Here is a 19,521-nt window from a genome sequence, read left to right as displayed (position 1 = left end):
GTCTTTTGGGCAATCTACAATGCAGGATGTCATGACCAAACCGGCCGCAATTAGCGCAAGGTCTCAATCGAGGGTCTTGACACTCGACCGAATAATGGTTTCCACCACAATACACACATTGGACATGTGGGTGCATTGGTCGTCTCCATCTGTCTTGCAGCTTGGCTATCTCCATCTTGACATTAGCCAAGTCTTGGTTCATCTCGGTGGCTTTCCCCTTATCTTGGGATGATGGGGTTGGTCGTTCACTAGAGGCTAACGCTCTCTCTGAACTTCATGAGTTGGTTTCTTCTGAGTTGGAGCTCCTGGAGCTCTGCTCTTTCAACTGATCATCAACTCTGATGGCTTCCTCAAAAACCCTAGCTAGCGCGTCTCGCTGCAAGCTCGAGTTGGCTGCCAAAGCCTTATACAGTTCCTCATTTCGAATTCTAGTGATGAACACAATTGAAACTGCTCTTTCAGTCGACGATCATTTGCCCGTACGGATTCTCTTGAAGAGGCTCCTCACGTGGTTTATGTAATCGCAAATGTCCTCCTTTTCTTTCTGCTCGACATTCATCAGTCGTACTAGCAGATTGTCCGAGTATCCAGGCTTGGCAAATCTCTTGATGAAGAGATTCTTGAGGCTATTGAAATTTTCTCGCTCTACGGCATTTAAGCTTATATACCAAGTCCTGCCCTTGTCACCTAAGCAGAGCCCAAACACTTGAGAGCGTTGAGTCAGGTCGCAGAGGCCGTTGGCTTCACAGACTTGCTCGAACTACTCTACAAAGCTATATGGATCGCCGTGGGGTTGGTACTTATCGAGCTACTTTGCGACTATTGGGACTTTAGACTGGCTCTTAGAGCCTTGGGTTGCTCCTAATCCTACCAACAGTGAGGTCGCCAATGCTGCAGCACTTTGCTCTATTGTGGTGTTGTCTAGCAATCGCTTCATAAGAAGCTCGCTCAACGTTAAGTCTCCTTCAAAGGCTCTCTCATAATCCGTTCGGTTTCTGCCGGCTACGTTCAGCACTCACTACACCTCGCACAACTCCGTGCTTTGCCTTTGACTCCTGGCCTGCTGGTCTCTATTGTATGCAGCTATGCTTTGCAATGCTTTGTGGGCTAGCTTTCTCTCTTCTTCTAAGTTTGCGATGAGAGCATCTGTTGTCCGACCGCTGTGCTCATACCAAGAGTTGGGATTATAATCATGATCAACCTTCCAATCTCTAACCTTTCCCAAACTTCCTTTCTAAGGCTAGAAGCCTCATTGCATGGAATTTTATATATTTATTTTATATTTATGCAAAAAAATGCACCCATGAGAACTATGCCACACCTAGGGGGTCCTCAAGTTAGGTATGTTTGGTGATATGGGAGCTTTCGCTTAACTGCCAAGACCCACAGACCGCTTATTATTTCAAGCGTTCCAAGTGAGCTCTAATGCCTATCTCTCACCTAGCCAACGCACCGTCGATCCTATGAGAGTAGTGAGCTTACCTTGATGCTGACATGAGTTGCCTTCTCTCTCGCACACACCAGTAGCTCCACCATCCTAGATGCTAGCTCAAGCATCCTCAAGCCTCCTCCATCTCCAAGCTCCATCCACCATAGCCACGCATGCAAGAGAAGAGATGAGAAGAGAAGAGAAGAAGAGAAGAGGAGATGGTGAAGAGCTTCACCCTCTTGATCCCTCACTCTCACACACTCACTCTCTCACACTCTCACACTCCCTCTCTCAAGAGCACACACAAGCATGAAGAGGAGAAGAAGAGAAGAAGAGAATAGCTCTTGTTAGCCACACACCAAAGAATGAGCTTCCATTCACTTTTTGAACTTTATATATACAAACCCTAAAAATCCCATGGGTGCCCATCCCTTTTTACATGACCGGCCATTGTGGCAAGGTCCCTTTTTCTAATTCCCTCTTCTTGCTTCATGCCCTAAGCCTATACCCGTCTATTCTTTTGCAAGTGGCACAGGAGGGAGCCTGGCACTCTTTTACAAGAGTTTTTAGAGTTTTTGAGGCGCCTTTCATTTAAAATTACGCTTTTGGCCCCAGCTTAGCTTTAGAGGCCATCTGTGTGTCTTTGCTCTTTTTCCATCTTCTTCCCGCTTTTTCATTCATTCTTCTGCCTTCTTGGCTTGGGGTTAACTAGTGACTTCAATTTGCTACCAACTATGTCTCTCATCCCCTAGCCCTTCTTCTAAATTACCCCATGTTCACTCAGGGATCATCAAGGATAGAACGTATCTAGGGAGCTTGACTCACCTATTGTTAGACATGTCTCCCTAAGTCACTCATAGTTTTCTCTCTCTACTTCTTATTTACACCAATGGTATAAATTAACCATGGAAGTAAGGTAGAAAAGCACTTAAGGATGAGACAAATTGTTTCAAACCCATTAAAGACCTTGTCCTTCATTAATTACTTGATTTGGATTCAAAAAATTTGTCTAATCTACTCTCAAAGTCTCCCTATGATTCTCTTTTGGAATTCCTTTTTCTCAACAATGACAATATTTTTCATATTTATCCACAAAGTTTTCTTGGTTTATCAACTACACCAGCAACAAAAACTAATGAACTTGTCCTTTAACTAAGCAATTACCTATGTATGCACACACACACACTTAATAATACATGATAACCTATACAAAACTTGGATTCGCAAGTGTGGGACAATATTCCAATCTTGGACATCTCCCAAACCAACAAAATATCCTATACACCAAAATCTAAAATTAGCACTCCCCTTAGGAAATGAATCACATGATATCTTTATTGCAAGTTCAAAAGATGTTAAGATTTCAAAACCATTAACTACCCTTCAAAATGACTCTTCCACCTTCTATAGCCTACAACTCTAATTCTACTACTCCTTAAAATTAATCTATCAAAGGGAACTATTAGTCAAGTATGCCAACAATAAGCTCGTGACCTTTAGTAGCCTTATCAAATAACTCCAATCACCAACTAGGAAGTGCTAAATAAGCATTATTCAATACCGTTATCAATAACTACCATCACTCCTCTAAGAACAACATCTTGACATCCCTAGCATTCCAGTCTATGGTGCAAACTAAAGCATGCTACCTAGAAATGTGAGTGCTAAGAGAGGAATTGTCATTCAAATAAGAAGGGGGTAATGATAACCTCAAGAGTGAAAAAGGATGCAAAGTCACAATGGAAGCATGCAAGTCAAAGTGCCGCAATCATTTTCGAAAGGATTATTTATTTCTTCTTGCACTATCATCCATGATGTGCAACTATATGACCTTCAATTACTTCTTACGATTGCACTATTATTTTCCTAACATTATTTGAGAGCTAGGCTTAAACCCATCCAAATCATAACATATCATGAAATTAATTAGAAGACTTCCAACAACAAATGTGAGGTTATGAGTGTAAATCTTATATTCATTTTAGGTCAAGAAAGTCCAATTAACATAAGGTATACCATGAACTAAAAAGGACTGATGAAGAGCCCAAAAAGCTGGTAGGATGCACAATTTACTGAAGGAAAACCCAACCCTAACCTTAATATATAAAATCCAAAAAGTGAATGTAAGAGATCATTCTTGTGTGTGTATCTTTGAGAGCAATTTTTCTCCCTACTTCCATATTATCCTCTTGTACACATCGTTGAGAGTGGGACCAAGAGTGCTAGTGCTACCAGTGAAGAAGAGATGGAATATTTGAGCACATAGACAGGTTGGATTTAGGAGAGGCTTCTCCACATTGGATCATATCCTCACACTTAGAGTGACCATTGAGGAGGGAAGTGTAATGGACTTATTGCTGGTTTGTGGACTTTCACAAAGCCTTTGACACAATGTCAAGTAGATTACATGCCATGGGAGTAGCAAAAGAGCTCAGTTGTATTTTGACACTGTATGAGAGGGTTATGGGAAAAGTTGGACACTTGAGGACCTTTCAACACCTATTCACTCCAGCATTGGGGTGAAGTAAGGATGCCCCCTATCTCTGACATTATTTGGCTTATACATTGATGGGATTGTTGATTATATCTCACAAGGAGGCGATGGAGAGCTCCATTAGCTACCGCCTGGATACCTCTTTTATTATTTGCATATGACATTGTATTGATAATAACTAACTCTCCAAAGGGACTATAGAGACACTTGGATGCATTACACTCTTATTTCATAGACACTGGGTTTTCCATGAACCTTGGTAAAAGCAAGGTGATGGCATTTAATGCTACACCACAATGGGTTAGGAGATCAACACCTAAACTCACATATGGATAGGAGGAGTTGAAGTATGTGGATTCTTATACATACCTAGGAATCTTATTCACATGACCCACCTTTTCTATACAAGAGGCAGCAAACATTAGTTTGACTCATTGATACATAGCACTAGGTGGTTTAAAGAGGATGTGCTCAAAGGTACAATTCTAGGAACCCCACATTAAGTTGTGGCTCTTTGATACACAACTCACATCCACATTACTCTATGGAGTACAAGTATAGGGGCCTAGTCTTGATCACTGCAAAATATCAGGGCACACTTATGACGGATGGAGGTTGATGGAGAGACCCCTAGTGTCCATGATATCCCAAGATGATCAAATGTAAGGCCTTAGTTCAACATGAGGTCATTAGAGTTGAGCAACTACATAGATTCTGGTGGAGCCTCTTGCCCCACTCTCCCAAGAGTGACTATCACCTTTGCGCATGGCCTCATTGCATAAGTAAGAGGCTCACCAACATCTATCACCATAATATAATCCATAGAGGGCTGAAACTGCATAAATTATCATCTATCTCTAGTAGACCTAGGCCACTAGGGCATCAATTGCTGTGATAGGCTTTCTAGCTTGTTGTATAGTAGCAGAAGGCTCCTCTTGAAACATCACATTGCGTACCTTAATGACATGCTCATGCTATTTATGCATTTTCTCCTCATGGAAAACAACATCATGGCTACTACAGATAAGCTTTCGAGCAGCCTGCGGATCCCATAGGCAATAGCCCATCTTAACTACATCTCCATAACCAAGAAAGATACATTTCCTAGATATAAGATCCAGCTTATTGCACTTTTCCTTGGATATGTGGCAAAAAGCTCACACCAAAAGACGTGTAAATGAGCATATAAGGGAGGTTTTCAAGACCATACCTCCTGTGCAACCTAATAGTCAATACCGGTACATGGGGACTAATTTATTAAGTGTACGAAAAAAGCTCAGCCCAAAAATGTTATGGTAAGCCTACTTGGCTAAGCATACTGTGAACTCCCTCCTTAATGGTCCTATTCATGTGCTCATGTCATTCTGGGATAGGGTGTATGAGGCGGTCAACTGATGCTTAATACCCCTCTCATCACAAAACTACTCAAAGGATTTAGAGACACATTCACCCCCATTATCTAACCTTAGGCATTTTAGTCATACCTAGACTAGTTCTTAACCAAAGCAAGCCATCATTAAAATAAAAGCATCTGATTTTTGCTTGACGGGAAATGCCTAGGTCTTATGCATATAGTCATCAATGAAAGTAATGAAATACTTTGCATCACCTAACAACTTGCAGGCATGGGACCACATGTATCCGAATGAACAAGAGCCAAAGGCTCACCCATGCATGGCATACCAAAACTTTTTAAGTGTATTACATGTCTGCTTGCCATATAAACAACAATCAAAACTCAAAACATTTAATAGTCAAGGGGCAGAAGATAATGCAAATGGGTAAGTATTTTCATTTCTTTCAAGCACATGTGCCCAAGGTGACAATGCCATAGAGATACATGTGGAATTGCATCCATTGCCAAATATATGGTCAACTAACCCAAATATAAGCAGGGGCTAGAGAGTATTGGGCTTACCACCACATGCAATGACAAGATTCACATGGGTAATCTTCCATGGGGAATCACAAAAAGAAACTACATAAGTTGCATCATCCAAAGTGCCAGTAGAGATAAGGCTCTTCATGAGAGCCGGTACATGACATACATCATGAAGAGTAAACACACAACCTAAACAAGACATCACGAATACCAACTATCTCCAATGCCAAGTCATTATCAAATGGACAACTCCAGTCAAACTATGATAGGAGTGAAACCACTCTATGTGAAGGGTCACATGAAAGGAAGCCCCGGAATCTATCAGTCAACACTAAGTATACCTTGACAAATCATCAATCAGTTGTGAAGTATCAAGAGAAGAAGCTACAAGTATGAAATTGTAATAAAGCATAAATGCCTTAGTCTAAGGTATGCTAGGGTTAAGTACAAAAGATGGAGATTAACATGTGAAGGATCTTTTTGCCATTTTCAAACATTACATGTTTGAGGTCTCAACCTCCCACCATCTAAGAGGGTAAATACTCTTGGCCACCATAGCTTAGGGTGCATACCATATTTCAGCCATTCATCATTTGATTCTCAGCCAACATTGGTAATATCATTTCATGTCTACCCACCTTAGCTATGGTTTCCTGGCATTTTATGTCAATTTCTTGTATTTTCAATTTAATGGTTTCCTGTGGAAATTAGCTTTTGTACATTGGTATCAGAGCACATTTTTTATCCAATGGGAATGTCATTTTCATGGTGAATCTAGTTACGGTTTAGACATAGAGTAATTGGAGGACAAGAATTGGTCACATGATTTGATTCAGTTAAAAATCGTGACTAGTTAAGGTCTCTGCAGTAAACCATGACTAAATTTGATGGTCTTGAAGAATGTTTGAAGAAATAATGGCGGATTCATGGTCATTTTAGTGGTTCGTGGTCAATTTAGGGCCATTTTGAAGGATCATGGACTTAACTAAGGCCTAAACAGGGTTTAGGAAGGTTAAACCATGGTTACTTTTTAGAATAAGCTTCTTTTTCCTCTTTCCAAGCTTCTTGCTAAAAATTGCCATGGAAATCTCTACTCATTTCTCTCTACCATGATCATTTCTCTTCAAGCCACCTATTCGGAGATGATTCCTAATACCCTAGGCAACAAATGGACTACCTATTTGATGGATCTCCATCAAGATAATCATCATGTGATGTAGGAGAAGCTCCTAGACAGTTTAGCTAGTTTTCAACCTACTGTTGATCATCTTGATCATGTCACTTCCTCATCCTGAAGCTATGCCCTCTTTCATGGTCAAATCAGCTCACTTCCTCATCCTGAAGCTATGCCCTCTCTCTCATGGTCAAATGCAACTTGAAGTATTAGGCATCTCTTTTTTTTATATTTCACCTTCCTTCAGTCCTGAAGCTTCCTTCACAACCCTAGCTATGGCTAAAAGTGGACAGCATGAAGATTTCAGCATTTTCTTGAAATTTTGAGTCAATCTTGGTCTCTATTAACTTCAAGAAGTGGAAAGCAAGCATCTACAACCGACATTGAGCAAACATTGGAGCTTCCAAAAGCAAGATTGAAGCATTTTCCTCATCTCAAATTGGAGAAAAATAGAGCAACCATCAATCTTCATCAAATCTTGCTTCATTGAGGCTTCAATTCATGGGGCTTTTGTTGTCTACAACCTCGGGAAGGTTCAATTGAAGGTATTTCTTAAAGATTGGGCTTACATTGAAGAATTTCTTCAAGATTGAATGCATTTTTAGCCTCTTGAACATGGCAATGCCTGAAAATTCACAGAATCCTTGATTGTAACAAGAATTTACACTTTTCAAAGCTCAAAGGATCTCCTTCAACAAGCTATTGTAGACTTCTATCAAATCAGTGGCTTCTCTTGATTGCATTGGAGCAATCTTATTGATCGGGAGCTAAAGATTATATGGGAGTAGTCATATTGGACAATGCTTTCTTGAAGTTGGTTTTATGATCTAAAATCTTGGTCTATTGATGGTGATTTATGTTGAATGTTGATTGGTTGCTATTACTTTCAGCTTAATCTCTCTTTTCATCCAATTGTTGAACCAGTCCCATTGTTCATAAGAGAGATTGAGTGTAATAGAACCTCCTAATTCCCATTGAAGGGCATGTAGAATTTAGCCTATGACTAAATATGATTGCTTGATGAATTTCTTTCTTGCCCATTCAAATGTTGACTCTCAATTGATTGCATAAATGCTATTCACTACCTACTTAACTTGGATTTTTGTTGGATGATTAAACATTGATGCTATATGATTGAAATAATGATGAAAATGGTAAATGGGAATATTGTAAAAGCAGTGAGTCACTGCAAAAGGGTAATGTCCTATCCATAGCCCTTTCAATTCAGTCATTTCCCAATACCTACTTGCATTTCATTAAAGAATTTTAAAGACTTTTTTAGTCAATGCATAGCATCCTTGTTTAATTAGCCATTAGAATGCACTTGCCATATTGGTTCCTGTGAGGAAAAAGTGGATGACAAGTGAGTCAGGTAAACAAAAGAGAGGTGACCCTCCCTTCCTGATTCAAGCCCTGAAGGGGTGCACAACCCGACTTGAGGTGGAACTTTGCATACCCCTCTTGTCTTGGAGCCCATGCAATTTTCAAATTTAGGTGCAGGTACATTTCCCATTATCAAATTTTGGCAGTAGTACAGTAGTGATCAGCCCTATTCAGGGTACAACAGGTGGTTAAAGGTTCCATTGGAACAATATTGGAAGAGGTGCAAGGCATCTCCTATTTTCTAGGTACCTATTGGTGTTGGACAGAGTTTTTACAAATCAAATAGCAGGTATATACCAATCTATAGGTTATCCTTGAGCCCTACATGTGCCCAACAACCCTCTTCTCGTTGCTACATTTGTTCAAGACCTGAAGATTCAATTACAAAAATTTTTTCCTAATCCAAATTAGAAACTTGATAACTACATTTGAAGAGGGGATCCTAAGCTTCTATTTGAATCAAAAATTTTGGCAATCCGACATCAATAGCTCAAGTTATTGCTAATTTTTTGACACTAGGTATACTAAGACAACACCCAGACAACATACAAGGGAGAACTATTCCACCCAAAGTATCTAACTCAAGTCCATATCTTTTGAAATCTGTATATCCCCATATAATAAGCTTCCCATAGAGCTATTAAGCATTGGTATTTGTGCTATAATCTGAGAGAAACATGGGATTAAGTGACAAATTGTCTACTACTACATCATTGTCTCCTAATGGCCAGGAATAAGAAGAAAGATCCCATTATTGAGGCATTGAATGATGGTGTCAGGGACTTTCAAGAGGATCAAATTTACACAAATGAACCCCATAATGTTGAACAAATAGATGAAGATTTAAGTATTGGGATTGCTTACAACACACATCACGGACAGCACGACATACATGAAGTGCATGTAGGGAATGATTATCTTTTACTGTCAAAAGATTTGGGACATATCAATGAAGGCATTTCTAAGGATTTGAATACTTTGAATGAAGGTATTAGGGTAAAAGGCCCTTGGGCCTGCCCGCATACACTGACCGCCCATATTCTTTATTCATATATATGAGATACTGCAATAAGGCTATCATATCATTCTTGACAGCACTTACATTGTGTGTGCTCTTCTCTCCCGCATCTTCCTTTTCACCTTCTCCACTACCATTGCATCCCCTTGAACTGGTATCAGAGATTTGAATCAAAGCTTGATCGTGGAACTTGGCCCGGTACTTCAACCTGGATTGAAAACCTAGAGCTTGGAGCTTCAAGGCTAACATGGCTTCTCCCCCCCCCCCCCCGCCCCCCCCCCCCCCAAGGTAAGATTTCTCCTCCCCGGCCCTCATAGGCTCTTTGCAGATGTTCCTTGACTTCATTGGGCACCTTGTATGCCCCTATTTGCCCCCTTATCCTCAACATAACTAGCAGGCCCCACAATGACAGCTCTTTTTTTTGCGCATGTTTCAAAATCTAGCTCAAAAATCCCATTTTTTCTCATAGCATCCGAAACTCAATTTAGGCAAGGTAAGAGTCTAACTTGGGGTTTTGGCACGCTCCAAACGCAATGGCGATGTTAGATCTACCAAATTCTGATCACAGAATGTTTTGCAATAGATCTGAGTTGATTTACAGTAAGAAAATGTCATGCTCTTAGCTTATGTGATGCTCCCGAGGCTTGGTATTTGATGCCCAAATGCTTTGGGGATGTTTGCCTAATGTTTTGAGATGATTTTGGCACTAAATTTGCTCAGTCATTGACTATTTTACACAGTGCATAGACAACCCAAAATAGGGCAACCCCCTGCTGTCATTACATTTTATGCTTATACTACATGGTCATTTGAAACCCGATTATGCCCGGTTTGTGCCTACACATATGGGAATGTATGCCTATGGTTTGCCTATCAATTTGAGCTTGGTTTGAGCACTGATTTGCTCAATTTACATGGGTTATTTATTGCTGCAATATTCAGGGGGCTGAAGCTTTTTATGCTACAATCGGGTTATGCTTATTGGTCATGGGGTGCTCCCGGCTATTTGAGGTTATGTACTGATGTATCTAGATGATCCCACGTGGTTCTTTTTGCTCTCAGAATGCTTTTGAGCAAGAATTAGAGCTCAATTATATGGTTCACTGTCAATTTTTTATTTGCAACTGGCATTCCACTTATGACTGCTTATGCCTAGGCTACCCATGTGGGTTTATGTCTTGGTGGATGCTTCTGGGTTCAGCTGCAATATGGCAGATGTTTGTGCTTGACAAGACTTGCATTTGAGGACTTTTGTGGAGTAGTTGGACATTGATTTGGATTTTTCCGTTATGACCTTGGATGCTACTTAGCTTTATGCTCCGATGTTATGGATCCTTGGATGTTTGGTTGATGCAGACATGTACTGAGCAAAGTTGCTTCATTGCCTTGGCAGAGTTTTATTGAGCTTTGTATGCTCATTGGTGCTTGGATTTATTGCGGGTTATTTTGGTTGATTAGTGGATTTTGCAGTGTTTAGATTGCACTTATGGCTTTCTTGCTCCTCTTTGTCTAGCTTCTATGCTAATTGGGCTACTGTTGCCCGTCCATGTTAGAGAGCAGATGCTATATATGCTTACCCATCTATGCACATGGTCTAATGTTGTATGCCTTACAGAGCCACTTATTTGGATGTTGTTGTACAGATTTTTGGGCTTCTCCTAGAGCTTGATTCTTGTAGGATGCTTTGCCACTTGTCGGTCTTTACTTGACTTGGATGTTCCTAGGTGGCATGATGTACTGCAGAGCTATGTGTATGCGTATGGTTATGAGCTGATTTCATGGCTGAATACCGTATGCTCTTATGACATATGTCTTATGCTTTACTGTATTGTGGTTGGTTATGTCATGCAGTTGGCACGACTCTTCTTCATGTGGGAGCTTTTGCATCCTTGGTTGATGCCTTTATGTCCTCTCATCCATTGAGGTTTCATGAGCCTTTGCAGCATCCTTCTACCACTGATGTATGTTCTCGCCAAAAGGCATCTGCATTTACATGTCACCCACACTCAAAGATACCCATGTTACGCGGAAAATCTTTTGCTCCTCAACCCAAAGCCTATATAAGGCACTCATTGTAACCTTACAACAACATAACAAGAGAGCAATATTTACTAAGAGAGTCTCATTTCATCTTCTTGCCTTCCGAAGATTTTGACCTTTGTTCTACTTTCTTTCTATCTCCATATTTGCACGCTTATCTACCATGCATGGCATTCTGTCCATTTATGTTGTGTTTTCTAGTGCTTGATGTGCAGACCCTATCTCGATCTTGTGTGCTCCCTCTGTTTTCGTTGCATTCTCTGTGAATTGGTATCAGAGCAAGAGAATTTTCATTTATCAACTTAAGTGAAGTGAGGTTGTCAGTGACATTAAGAGGCTTAGCTCATTCTTAGGCATTGAGGTTGTGTGTGCCGTGTTGCCGCTTCAGAGCGTCTCGTCCTCCAAGTATAGTAAAGTCCTCATGGCTTGCAAGGAAGTTGGAAATGCTTTCTCTTCTGCCTTCAAGCATCTGTCCAAGAGATACAAATCATTGGGGAGCTTCACCATCATCGTTGACGAATCTCAGCCTAGCTCTAAATGGATTCTGCCCGAAATCAGTGCTTCACAAATCTATGGAGAAAATGGGATTTTCAAGTTCAAGGCTTCAACCATGTTTATTGAATATCAATGTATTTTAACTATCGGAAACTCTTTATCAGAAGATCAACATGTAAATTTTATGTCTCTTGTCTATCCGAAAATACAAAAACAACAGAATAGGAAACAATACCCTTATATATATCTTGGCTATATTGCTATAGGCATCATACCCTTATTCCGTAAAGGTCTAAGTGCATCTTGTATGGTACCAGTATTAGATACACACCACCTTAACCTTCATGATATTATAGTAGGAGCTGCAGTGTCACCATTGTCCTATGGCCCCATCTTTTTTGAATTAAGACCCAATTATGTAATAGCAGTAGATGATCCCTATCTACCAGAATTACTCAAGTTGCACATTAGAACAATGGGATTACAAATGAAGGCATCATCTGCACTTGCAATCCAATATAGAATGGTTTTCAGGTGTATATCCCTAGCCATTCCTAAAGTCATAGAGGGAGTGAACTCATCTCATGATAAAGGTCAAACCATTTCAATGGACCAGATAGGAAATATGGGCAATAATATTTCCAATCAAGCTACAAAATATGGGCAAGTTTTCAGCCAACGAAGAGACTCTTTTAAGCAAGAAAGCAGGGGTTATAACAATCAAAACAATTAAAACAACAAAGTGCCAACATTTCCCACTGTTTATGCCTCTAAATAGGGTGGAAATTATGCACAAAAGCAGGGGTAAACTTTCAAAAATGTGGCTAAGACAAGAGGCACGTTTTTCAAAGCTGAAAATGCTCCTAAACTGTCCCAAAACAGTTCTAACAACAACTTCCTTCCTCACGATAAGCTTAGAGAAATGCATGCAAAAGGATTATGCTACAAATGTGGGGAGAAGTGGTCACAAGATCATAAGCTAAAGTGTAAAGCTAAGAACTCAAAAATCAACATGGTGATCACTCAAGATGTAGAAGTTGAAGAAGAAGAAGAAGATCAAGAGGAAAATTTACTGCATGTTGATGCATACCTAATGGTTGAAGAGATTCATGAAGAAGAGTATGCCATTAATGAAGAATTCTATGATCCCATGGATGGATTTCCATTTCATCCAAGTGGCACTCATGATTCTCATGCTTCCTTGTGTACCATCTCACATGATGTATGGACCGAATGCAAAGGTGAAAATACACTTAGACTCAAAGGTTTCATTAATGGCAAGGTTGCACATAATTTAGTGGATACGGGCAGCACTCATAGCTCTGTCAACATCAAATCTTTGAATGGGTTGAAGTTGCTACCCATTGATATGGATTCTTCCTTACGGATACAAGTTGCCAATGGTGCATATGAGTCTAGTAAAGAAGAGTGACCATGTACTTCAATTGAGCTATCACCCTCTTGCACAATACAAGTAGACTTGATCACTTTAGACATGGGGCCTATTGACATTGTTATTGGATGTAATTGGTTGAAAACACTTGAAATTTTCACCTTAGACTTGGAGCAAATTCAAATGGGATTTAATTGGCAAGGACATCACGTCAAGTTGAAAGGCATAGACCACAAACAAATAGAACTCGTATCCATGAAGAAATTATGAAAAGAAATCAATGCCAAGTCATGCATCTTCACTCTTTTGCTTGCAAAAGTAGATGAAGGGCAATCATCAAATCAGCCATCTTGTTTTTCAAAGAAAAGGAATCCAAGATTGGAAAAGCTATTAGAGGAATACAATGATTTATTTTAGCCACCATCATCTTTACCTCCAAAGTGAGAGGTTGACTATCCTACTGATTTGTTGTCTAACACAAAGCCCATCAACAAACCTCCCTATCGCTTGTCCAAGTTTGAAAGGGAATAAGTGAAGCGACAAGTCAAAGAATTGTTGCAAATGGGATTAATTCAACAAACTCAATCACCGTTTGGCTCTCCACGCTCTTAGTCAAGAAAAAGGATGGATCATTTTGCATGTGTATTGATTATTGGGATTTGAACAAGTCAACGGTCAAGAATAGGTATCCTATTCCCCGAATTGATGATCTTTTGAATGAACTTAAAGATGCAAAGGTATTCACCAAAATAGATCTTCGATCAAGTTATTATCAAATTCAAATGAAGGAAGAAGATGAGTTCAAAACATATTTTAGGACTGAAAGTGGGTTATACCACTTCTTGGTTATGCCATTTGGACTTTCCAATGCACCTGCTACTTTTCAAGCCCTCATAAATAAAATATTGTAGCCCTTCTTGTTCAAAATAGTCATTGTTTTCTTTGATGATATCCTATTCTATAGCAAATCCAAGGATGAGCATTTGAAGCATATGACATAGGTCTTTGACACATTACGAAGACATACACTCTTCGCCAAGATAACGAAGTGTTTTTTCATGGAAGATGAAGTTGAATGCTTAAGTCATGTTGTGGGAGATCAAGGCATTAGAGTGGACCCCAATAAGGTAAAATGTGTTAAAGAATGACCTACTCCTACAAATGCAACCTCTTTAAGAGGATTCCTTGGGCTATTATCCTTTTATAGGAGGTTCATCAAGAATTATGCTCATGTGGCAGCTCCATTGATGGATAGACTAAAAAATGAGGCTTTCTTTTGGGACTCCATCACCGATCAAAGTTTCAATGAGTTGAAATTTCTCTTAATTTCAACACATATCCTTGTATGCCCATGGAGCCCCAAGAAGAATACCAAGGAAAAGGGAATTCATACCCAGAAATAGACTGCGTGGCAGCTGCGTGTGAACAACCGGCTGCACACCACCTCATGGTCCAGCTAACGCGCGTCCCCGCGCATGAACATCCACTAGCGGTCTCCCGCTCACGAACCCGAGCAATCACACTCTCATGAACAACCACACGCGCGTGTCAAAGGACAAGAAAAGGGGCCTGCGGGTTCTGCGGCGGGTTGTGGTTGGGTGCGGCTGGGTGGGACGGGGGCGTATGAGGGGTGTGCCGCTACGGGGTTTCTGCGAGGGAACAGGGGATATGGAGGGGGTTTCAATGGTGGGTTTCTGCGGGTGTGCCGGTGGGGGGGAAGGGGGCTTAGATGGGGGTAATGGGAAGGGGAGGTTGTGTGCTGGTGACTGGGGGCTTGGGTGGGGGTGGGTGGTGGGTTTGTGTGAGGGTGGGAAGGGGGGCTTAGATGGGTGTTAGGTGTGGGTATGTTTGCTGGGGGGGAAGGGGAGCCTGCAGAGAGGTTGAGTGTGTGTGTGTTGTGGGGGGGGAAGGGGGGTTTAGGTGGAGGATTGGGGGGGGAATGTGGGTAGGGCACGTGGCGGGTCGAAGGCAAGCAGCGGGCAGGCAGGGAGCCACAGAGCCACGTGGCAGCGGCCAAATGGCGAGGAACAAGGCGATGTCGGGCGGCGGGGTGCAGGGCCACAAGCTAGAAGCACGGCGGGGAGGACAGAGAGCGGCGGGAGCAGGGCGCATGGCGGGGAACGGCGAGGACAGGAGGAGTGCTCCACGGCAGGGCAGGGGATAGGACGTCCAGCGAGGAGGGTGGGTGGCGTCAACGTGCAGGGCGCCACAAGCACCGTCGGCGGGGGCAGAGAGCAGGGCCACAAGCGTGAAGAGGGCGGCGTCGGCAGTACGGCGGGGGACAAGGCGAGCAGAGGCGTCCAGGAAGGCAGCTACAGAGGGCATCACGGTGGGAGAGGCGGCGGACTGGCATGGTACACGGCATCGAAGGCGGGGAGGCAGGGCGCAGAGGGCGACTGCAGAGGCGGGAGGGAGGACGGCCACAGGGCGGGCGAGGAGCAGAGGGAGGGGAGGGACACACAGGGAACGAGAAGAGAGAGAGAGGGAGGCAGTTGGGATGGGGAGGGGTCGGGGAGAGAGAAGGGTGGGGTGGGGGATAGGGAAGGGTATGGGGGGGGTGGAAAGGGTGGGGTGCCCAGGGGAAGGGTAGGGGAAAGGAGGTGGGGGGGTGCCCGAGGGGTGGGGTGCCCAAGGGCTGGGGCAGGGGGAGGGGTGGTCACGAAGGTGGGTAGGGGCCCAAGAAGGTGCCCAAGGGAGGAAATGGGCGAGGGGCCCATGAGAGAAAGGCGTACCCCCATCCCGTGCGCGTGTGCGGGGCGGGGTAAAAAAATTTACCGTGACTGGATCGAAATAGTGCCGGAATGGCGGTACGGGTCACGTGGACGCGACCGGAGCACGTGGAGACGCGTAAAATCAAAAACGGGCGCATTCACGCGCAGGACGAGGCACGCGAAAACACATAAAAATAAAGAAAATTTAATATCTCCCAATCTAGGCATCAAAACGAAATGTCGTAAAAACAAAAAGTGGGCAGGACGGCAGGGGGAAGACAGGGAAAATGTGCAACGGGGGTTTCGGGGGGGGTAAAGGGCATTCACATGCAAAAAACGCAAAAAAGGGGTCCAAAAACGCAATTAAAAATTAATATCGGAAGATCCGTTCATCGAAATGAGGTGCAAGAAAAAGGAAAAATGTGCAGAAAGATGTACCCAACAATCCTATCACATCAAAACAGGGTTCTGACTGAGATAAGATGCGTTCACGTGGAAAAAACCCAAAAAACAGACCCAAAAATGGAATCGGAAATTAATATTGGACGAACCGTTCCCTGGAATGACAGGCACTAAGAAGGAAAAATTTCCATAGGAATGGGGGGTACAGGCTTGTCATGTCAGAACGCAGGTCCAGCTGAAGTAGGAGGGGTTCGCATGCGAAAAACACCAAAAAACACATTTAAAAATTAATAATTAAAAATACAGAAGGCGAAAGAGGGTGGAGAAAAAAGGAAAAAGGTGGGGGAAGGCACGGGAGACACGAGTGTCAAATCAAATGTGAATTCCGATGCAAACAGGGCAAGGTCACATGGAAAAATGTCAAAAAGATGCACGAAAAAGTCTCGAGAAAAAACCACAAAATTAATATTGGACAAATCGTGCATCAAAATGACACGGAGTAAAAAGGAAAAATGGCAGGGAAAAGTTTTTGTCAGGGCTATGATGTCAGATCATCGTTCCGAAGCAAGCAAAGCACGTTCACATGGAAAACCAGCTAATGTGCACAAAATGCTTCAAAAATTAATAACTCAAAAATCGGGCACCAGAACAGGGGTAGGTAAAGAGGAAAAATGGGCAGTTCACAGGGAGGAACAGGGCTATAAGGTTGGATGTGGTTTTGGGTGAACGTAGGGTGCGTTCACATGGCAGGACAGCAAAATCAGGGAATGAAGGAAAACTGCAAGGGAATAGCCCAGAGGGTGGGTGAAACATAAACGGTTGGGTGGGAAGGGACCCCATCAAGGTAAAAGCAAGTCATGGCATAGAGGCATGAGCAAGTTGAGGCATATGCAAAAGGATATGCAATGTAGACACGCAAGGACGCGTCCCCACACTTAAAACCTTAACGGATAGGTTAACCGAGCAACAGAGACCTAGGACCACACAACAGACCATCCACTAACGTCCCCACACTTAAAACATGAACGTCACTGAGAAACAGAAGGTGTAGGGTTAGAAAAACTTGGCCCATATTGTAGAGAATCAAGGTTGATTGTCGATGGCACGTCCTATGTCGTTGTCGACTCTGCAGGAGGTACCAAGGTTCACTCCAGCACTCGTCTTTCATGGCAGGGACCACACGTCAGCACCCAGGGAGGTAGCTTATTGAAGAAATCGCAGGAAATTCGTCGATGAGGAGGGATATTGCACTCAACTCACAATCACTCATATGGAATGAAAGAACTGTCACTCGCCCCATGACTAATATCACTCGAGGAAGAATGATTGAAACCCATATCTCGTACCCGGTTTAGAAATCAACAGGGGAATGGTGGAGAGGAAGTATGTTAGGGTGCACAATTGATGGTGCATTAGTGCGTCCAACCCGTCTGGCATAAGTGCAAGGAGGAAGGCAAGGGAGCCTTACAGTGTAGTGTACAGAACAGGGTGACGTGTCTTGTGATGACGGAGACCCATCCCGTGGGTGCATAGGGATGGGAACATACCTGACTCCAAGTGTCGTAACGTCCCTCAATCTCACCTCTCGGTAAATGATTGAAGAAACTCCAGTCACACTCAGCCCACCCTCTGTCTCACACTCGGTTGAAAGATACAGGAGGGCAGCCCTTTCTTGAAACCCATTGATGTAATCCTCACGGTCACTTGTGCAGGGGTTGTATGCCTTGTGCGCATTTGATGGTGCAACTGTGCATCCCGCCCTGTGCCGACATACGGTGCGAGAAGAAAGGCCAGGGAGCCTTATGGTACAGTGCATAAAAACAAATCGTGCTTTGTGCATTGAGAGGCCCATCCCATGCGTGCAACACTTCATTCACACTGCTCACCTCTCATTTGATTTGAAGGGAAAAGCTAGTCACTCGCCCCACCCTCTGTCTCACACTCTGTTGATAGATACAGAGGGCAACCATACTCACTTCCCCATCCGGTTAGGATGAAAGCTCACATCACTCGATTGTTTGTCGATGAAGATCGCGTCATCAATTGTTGAAGAGGCATACCCAGGGAGGTAGCCATCAAATCGAACATTGTGTTGGATAGGACATGGCGTCTGCTAGAGGACTGTCAAACGCTTTTCCTGGACCCCTGGTCCTATCTCTGGAACTGTCTCTGTAACTCTCTGTGGCACTGTAGTGCTCTATACGGCACTGTCAAGCTCTGTTCTGTTCTGTTCTTCTGGTGGAAGATTGAACTTCACTGTTCTGGCAGGAGGATTATTTTCTTTCTGGATAGGTGGTTCCTTCTTCTTTGCACGTGTGACAACAACTTCCAATTCCACTAAATTGGAGGTAGGCTCTTGGACCTTGGCCGGACTATCAGTAGCACTGTTTTTCACTGGGGCTGGGCTTGGATAGTCTTTTGCAGTGTGGCCTTCTCCTTTGCATCCGACTGCATAAGGGCTTATAATCCACTGACTTTCTAGGATTTGGACAAGTTGGTGAAATGTGTCCCTTTTCTCCGCACATGTAACACTCCACTTCTAATCTCTGACCACCGCTAGACTGTCTTCCTCTGTAACTTTGGGATGGAAATCTTCTGGGTCCGAAATTAGGACCAAACTCTCTAGGCTTGGGTCCAATATCCTGTGTTGTCATTTTGGATTCCAGCAAGTTGAATCTTGCGTCTTCTTCCTTCCTTCTCCTATCATGCATCTCCTTTAGAGAGCAAATATCCTCTGTATGGTTCTTCCGTAAACAGTAGGAACAGAAAGCTCCAGGGATGGTTGGTTTTCGTGTACATTCAATGGCTAAATGGCCTGCTTGATGACACTTACCACACCAAGTATTTGACTGCATCACATCTCTTCCTGCTCATGCAACGTTGGATATGCTAGCAGTATTCACTTTTAGCATCTGTAGCTGCTCTGTAATCACATCCATCAACTCCTTTTTTATATTTGCAACTGAGTTGGATAAATAATCCTTCAAGCTTTCTCCTCCTGAGGTACTGGCAATAGGGTTTTGAGGAGTCTCTGTAATTACTGCATAAACAGGTTGGGCTGGTGTAGAGGGATCTATTGGTAGGGGTAGGGGACTATCCC

The sequence above is a fragment of the Lygodium microphyllum genome, chromosome 16, assembly GCF_053477565.2.
Source record: "Lygodium microphyllum isolate KBCC chromosome 16, Lygodium_microphyllum_v1.1.10, whole genome shotgun sequence".
Lineage (NCBI taxonomy): Eukaryota > Viridiplantae > Streptophyta > Polypodiopsida > Schizaeales > Lygodiaceae > Lygodium > Lygodium microphyllum.
Note: the sequence above shows the minus strand (reverse complement) of the source record.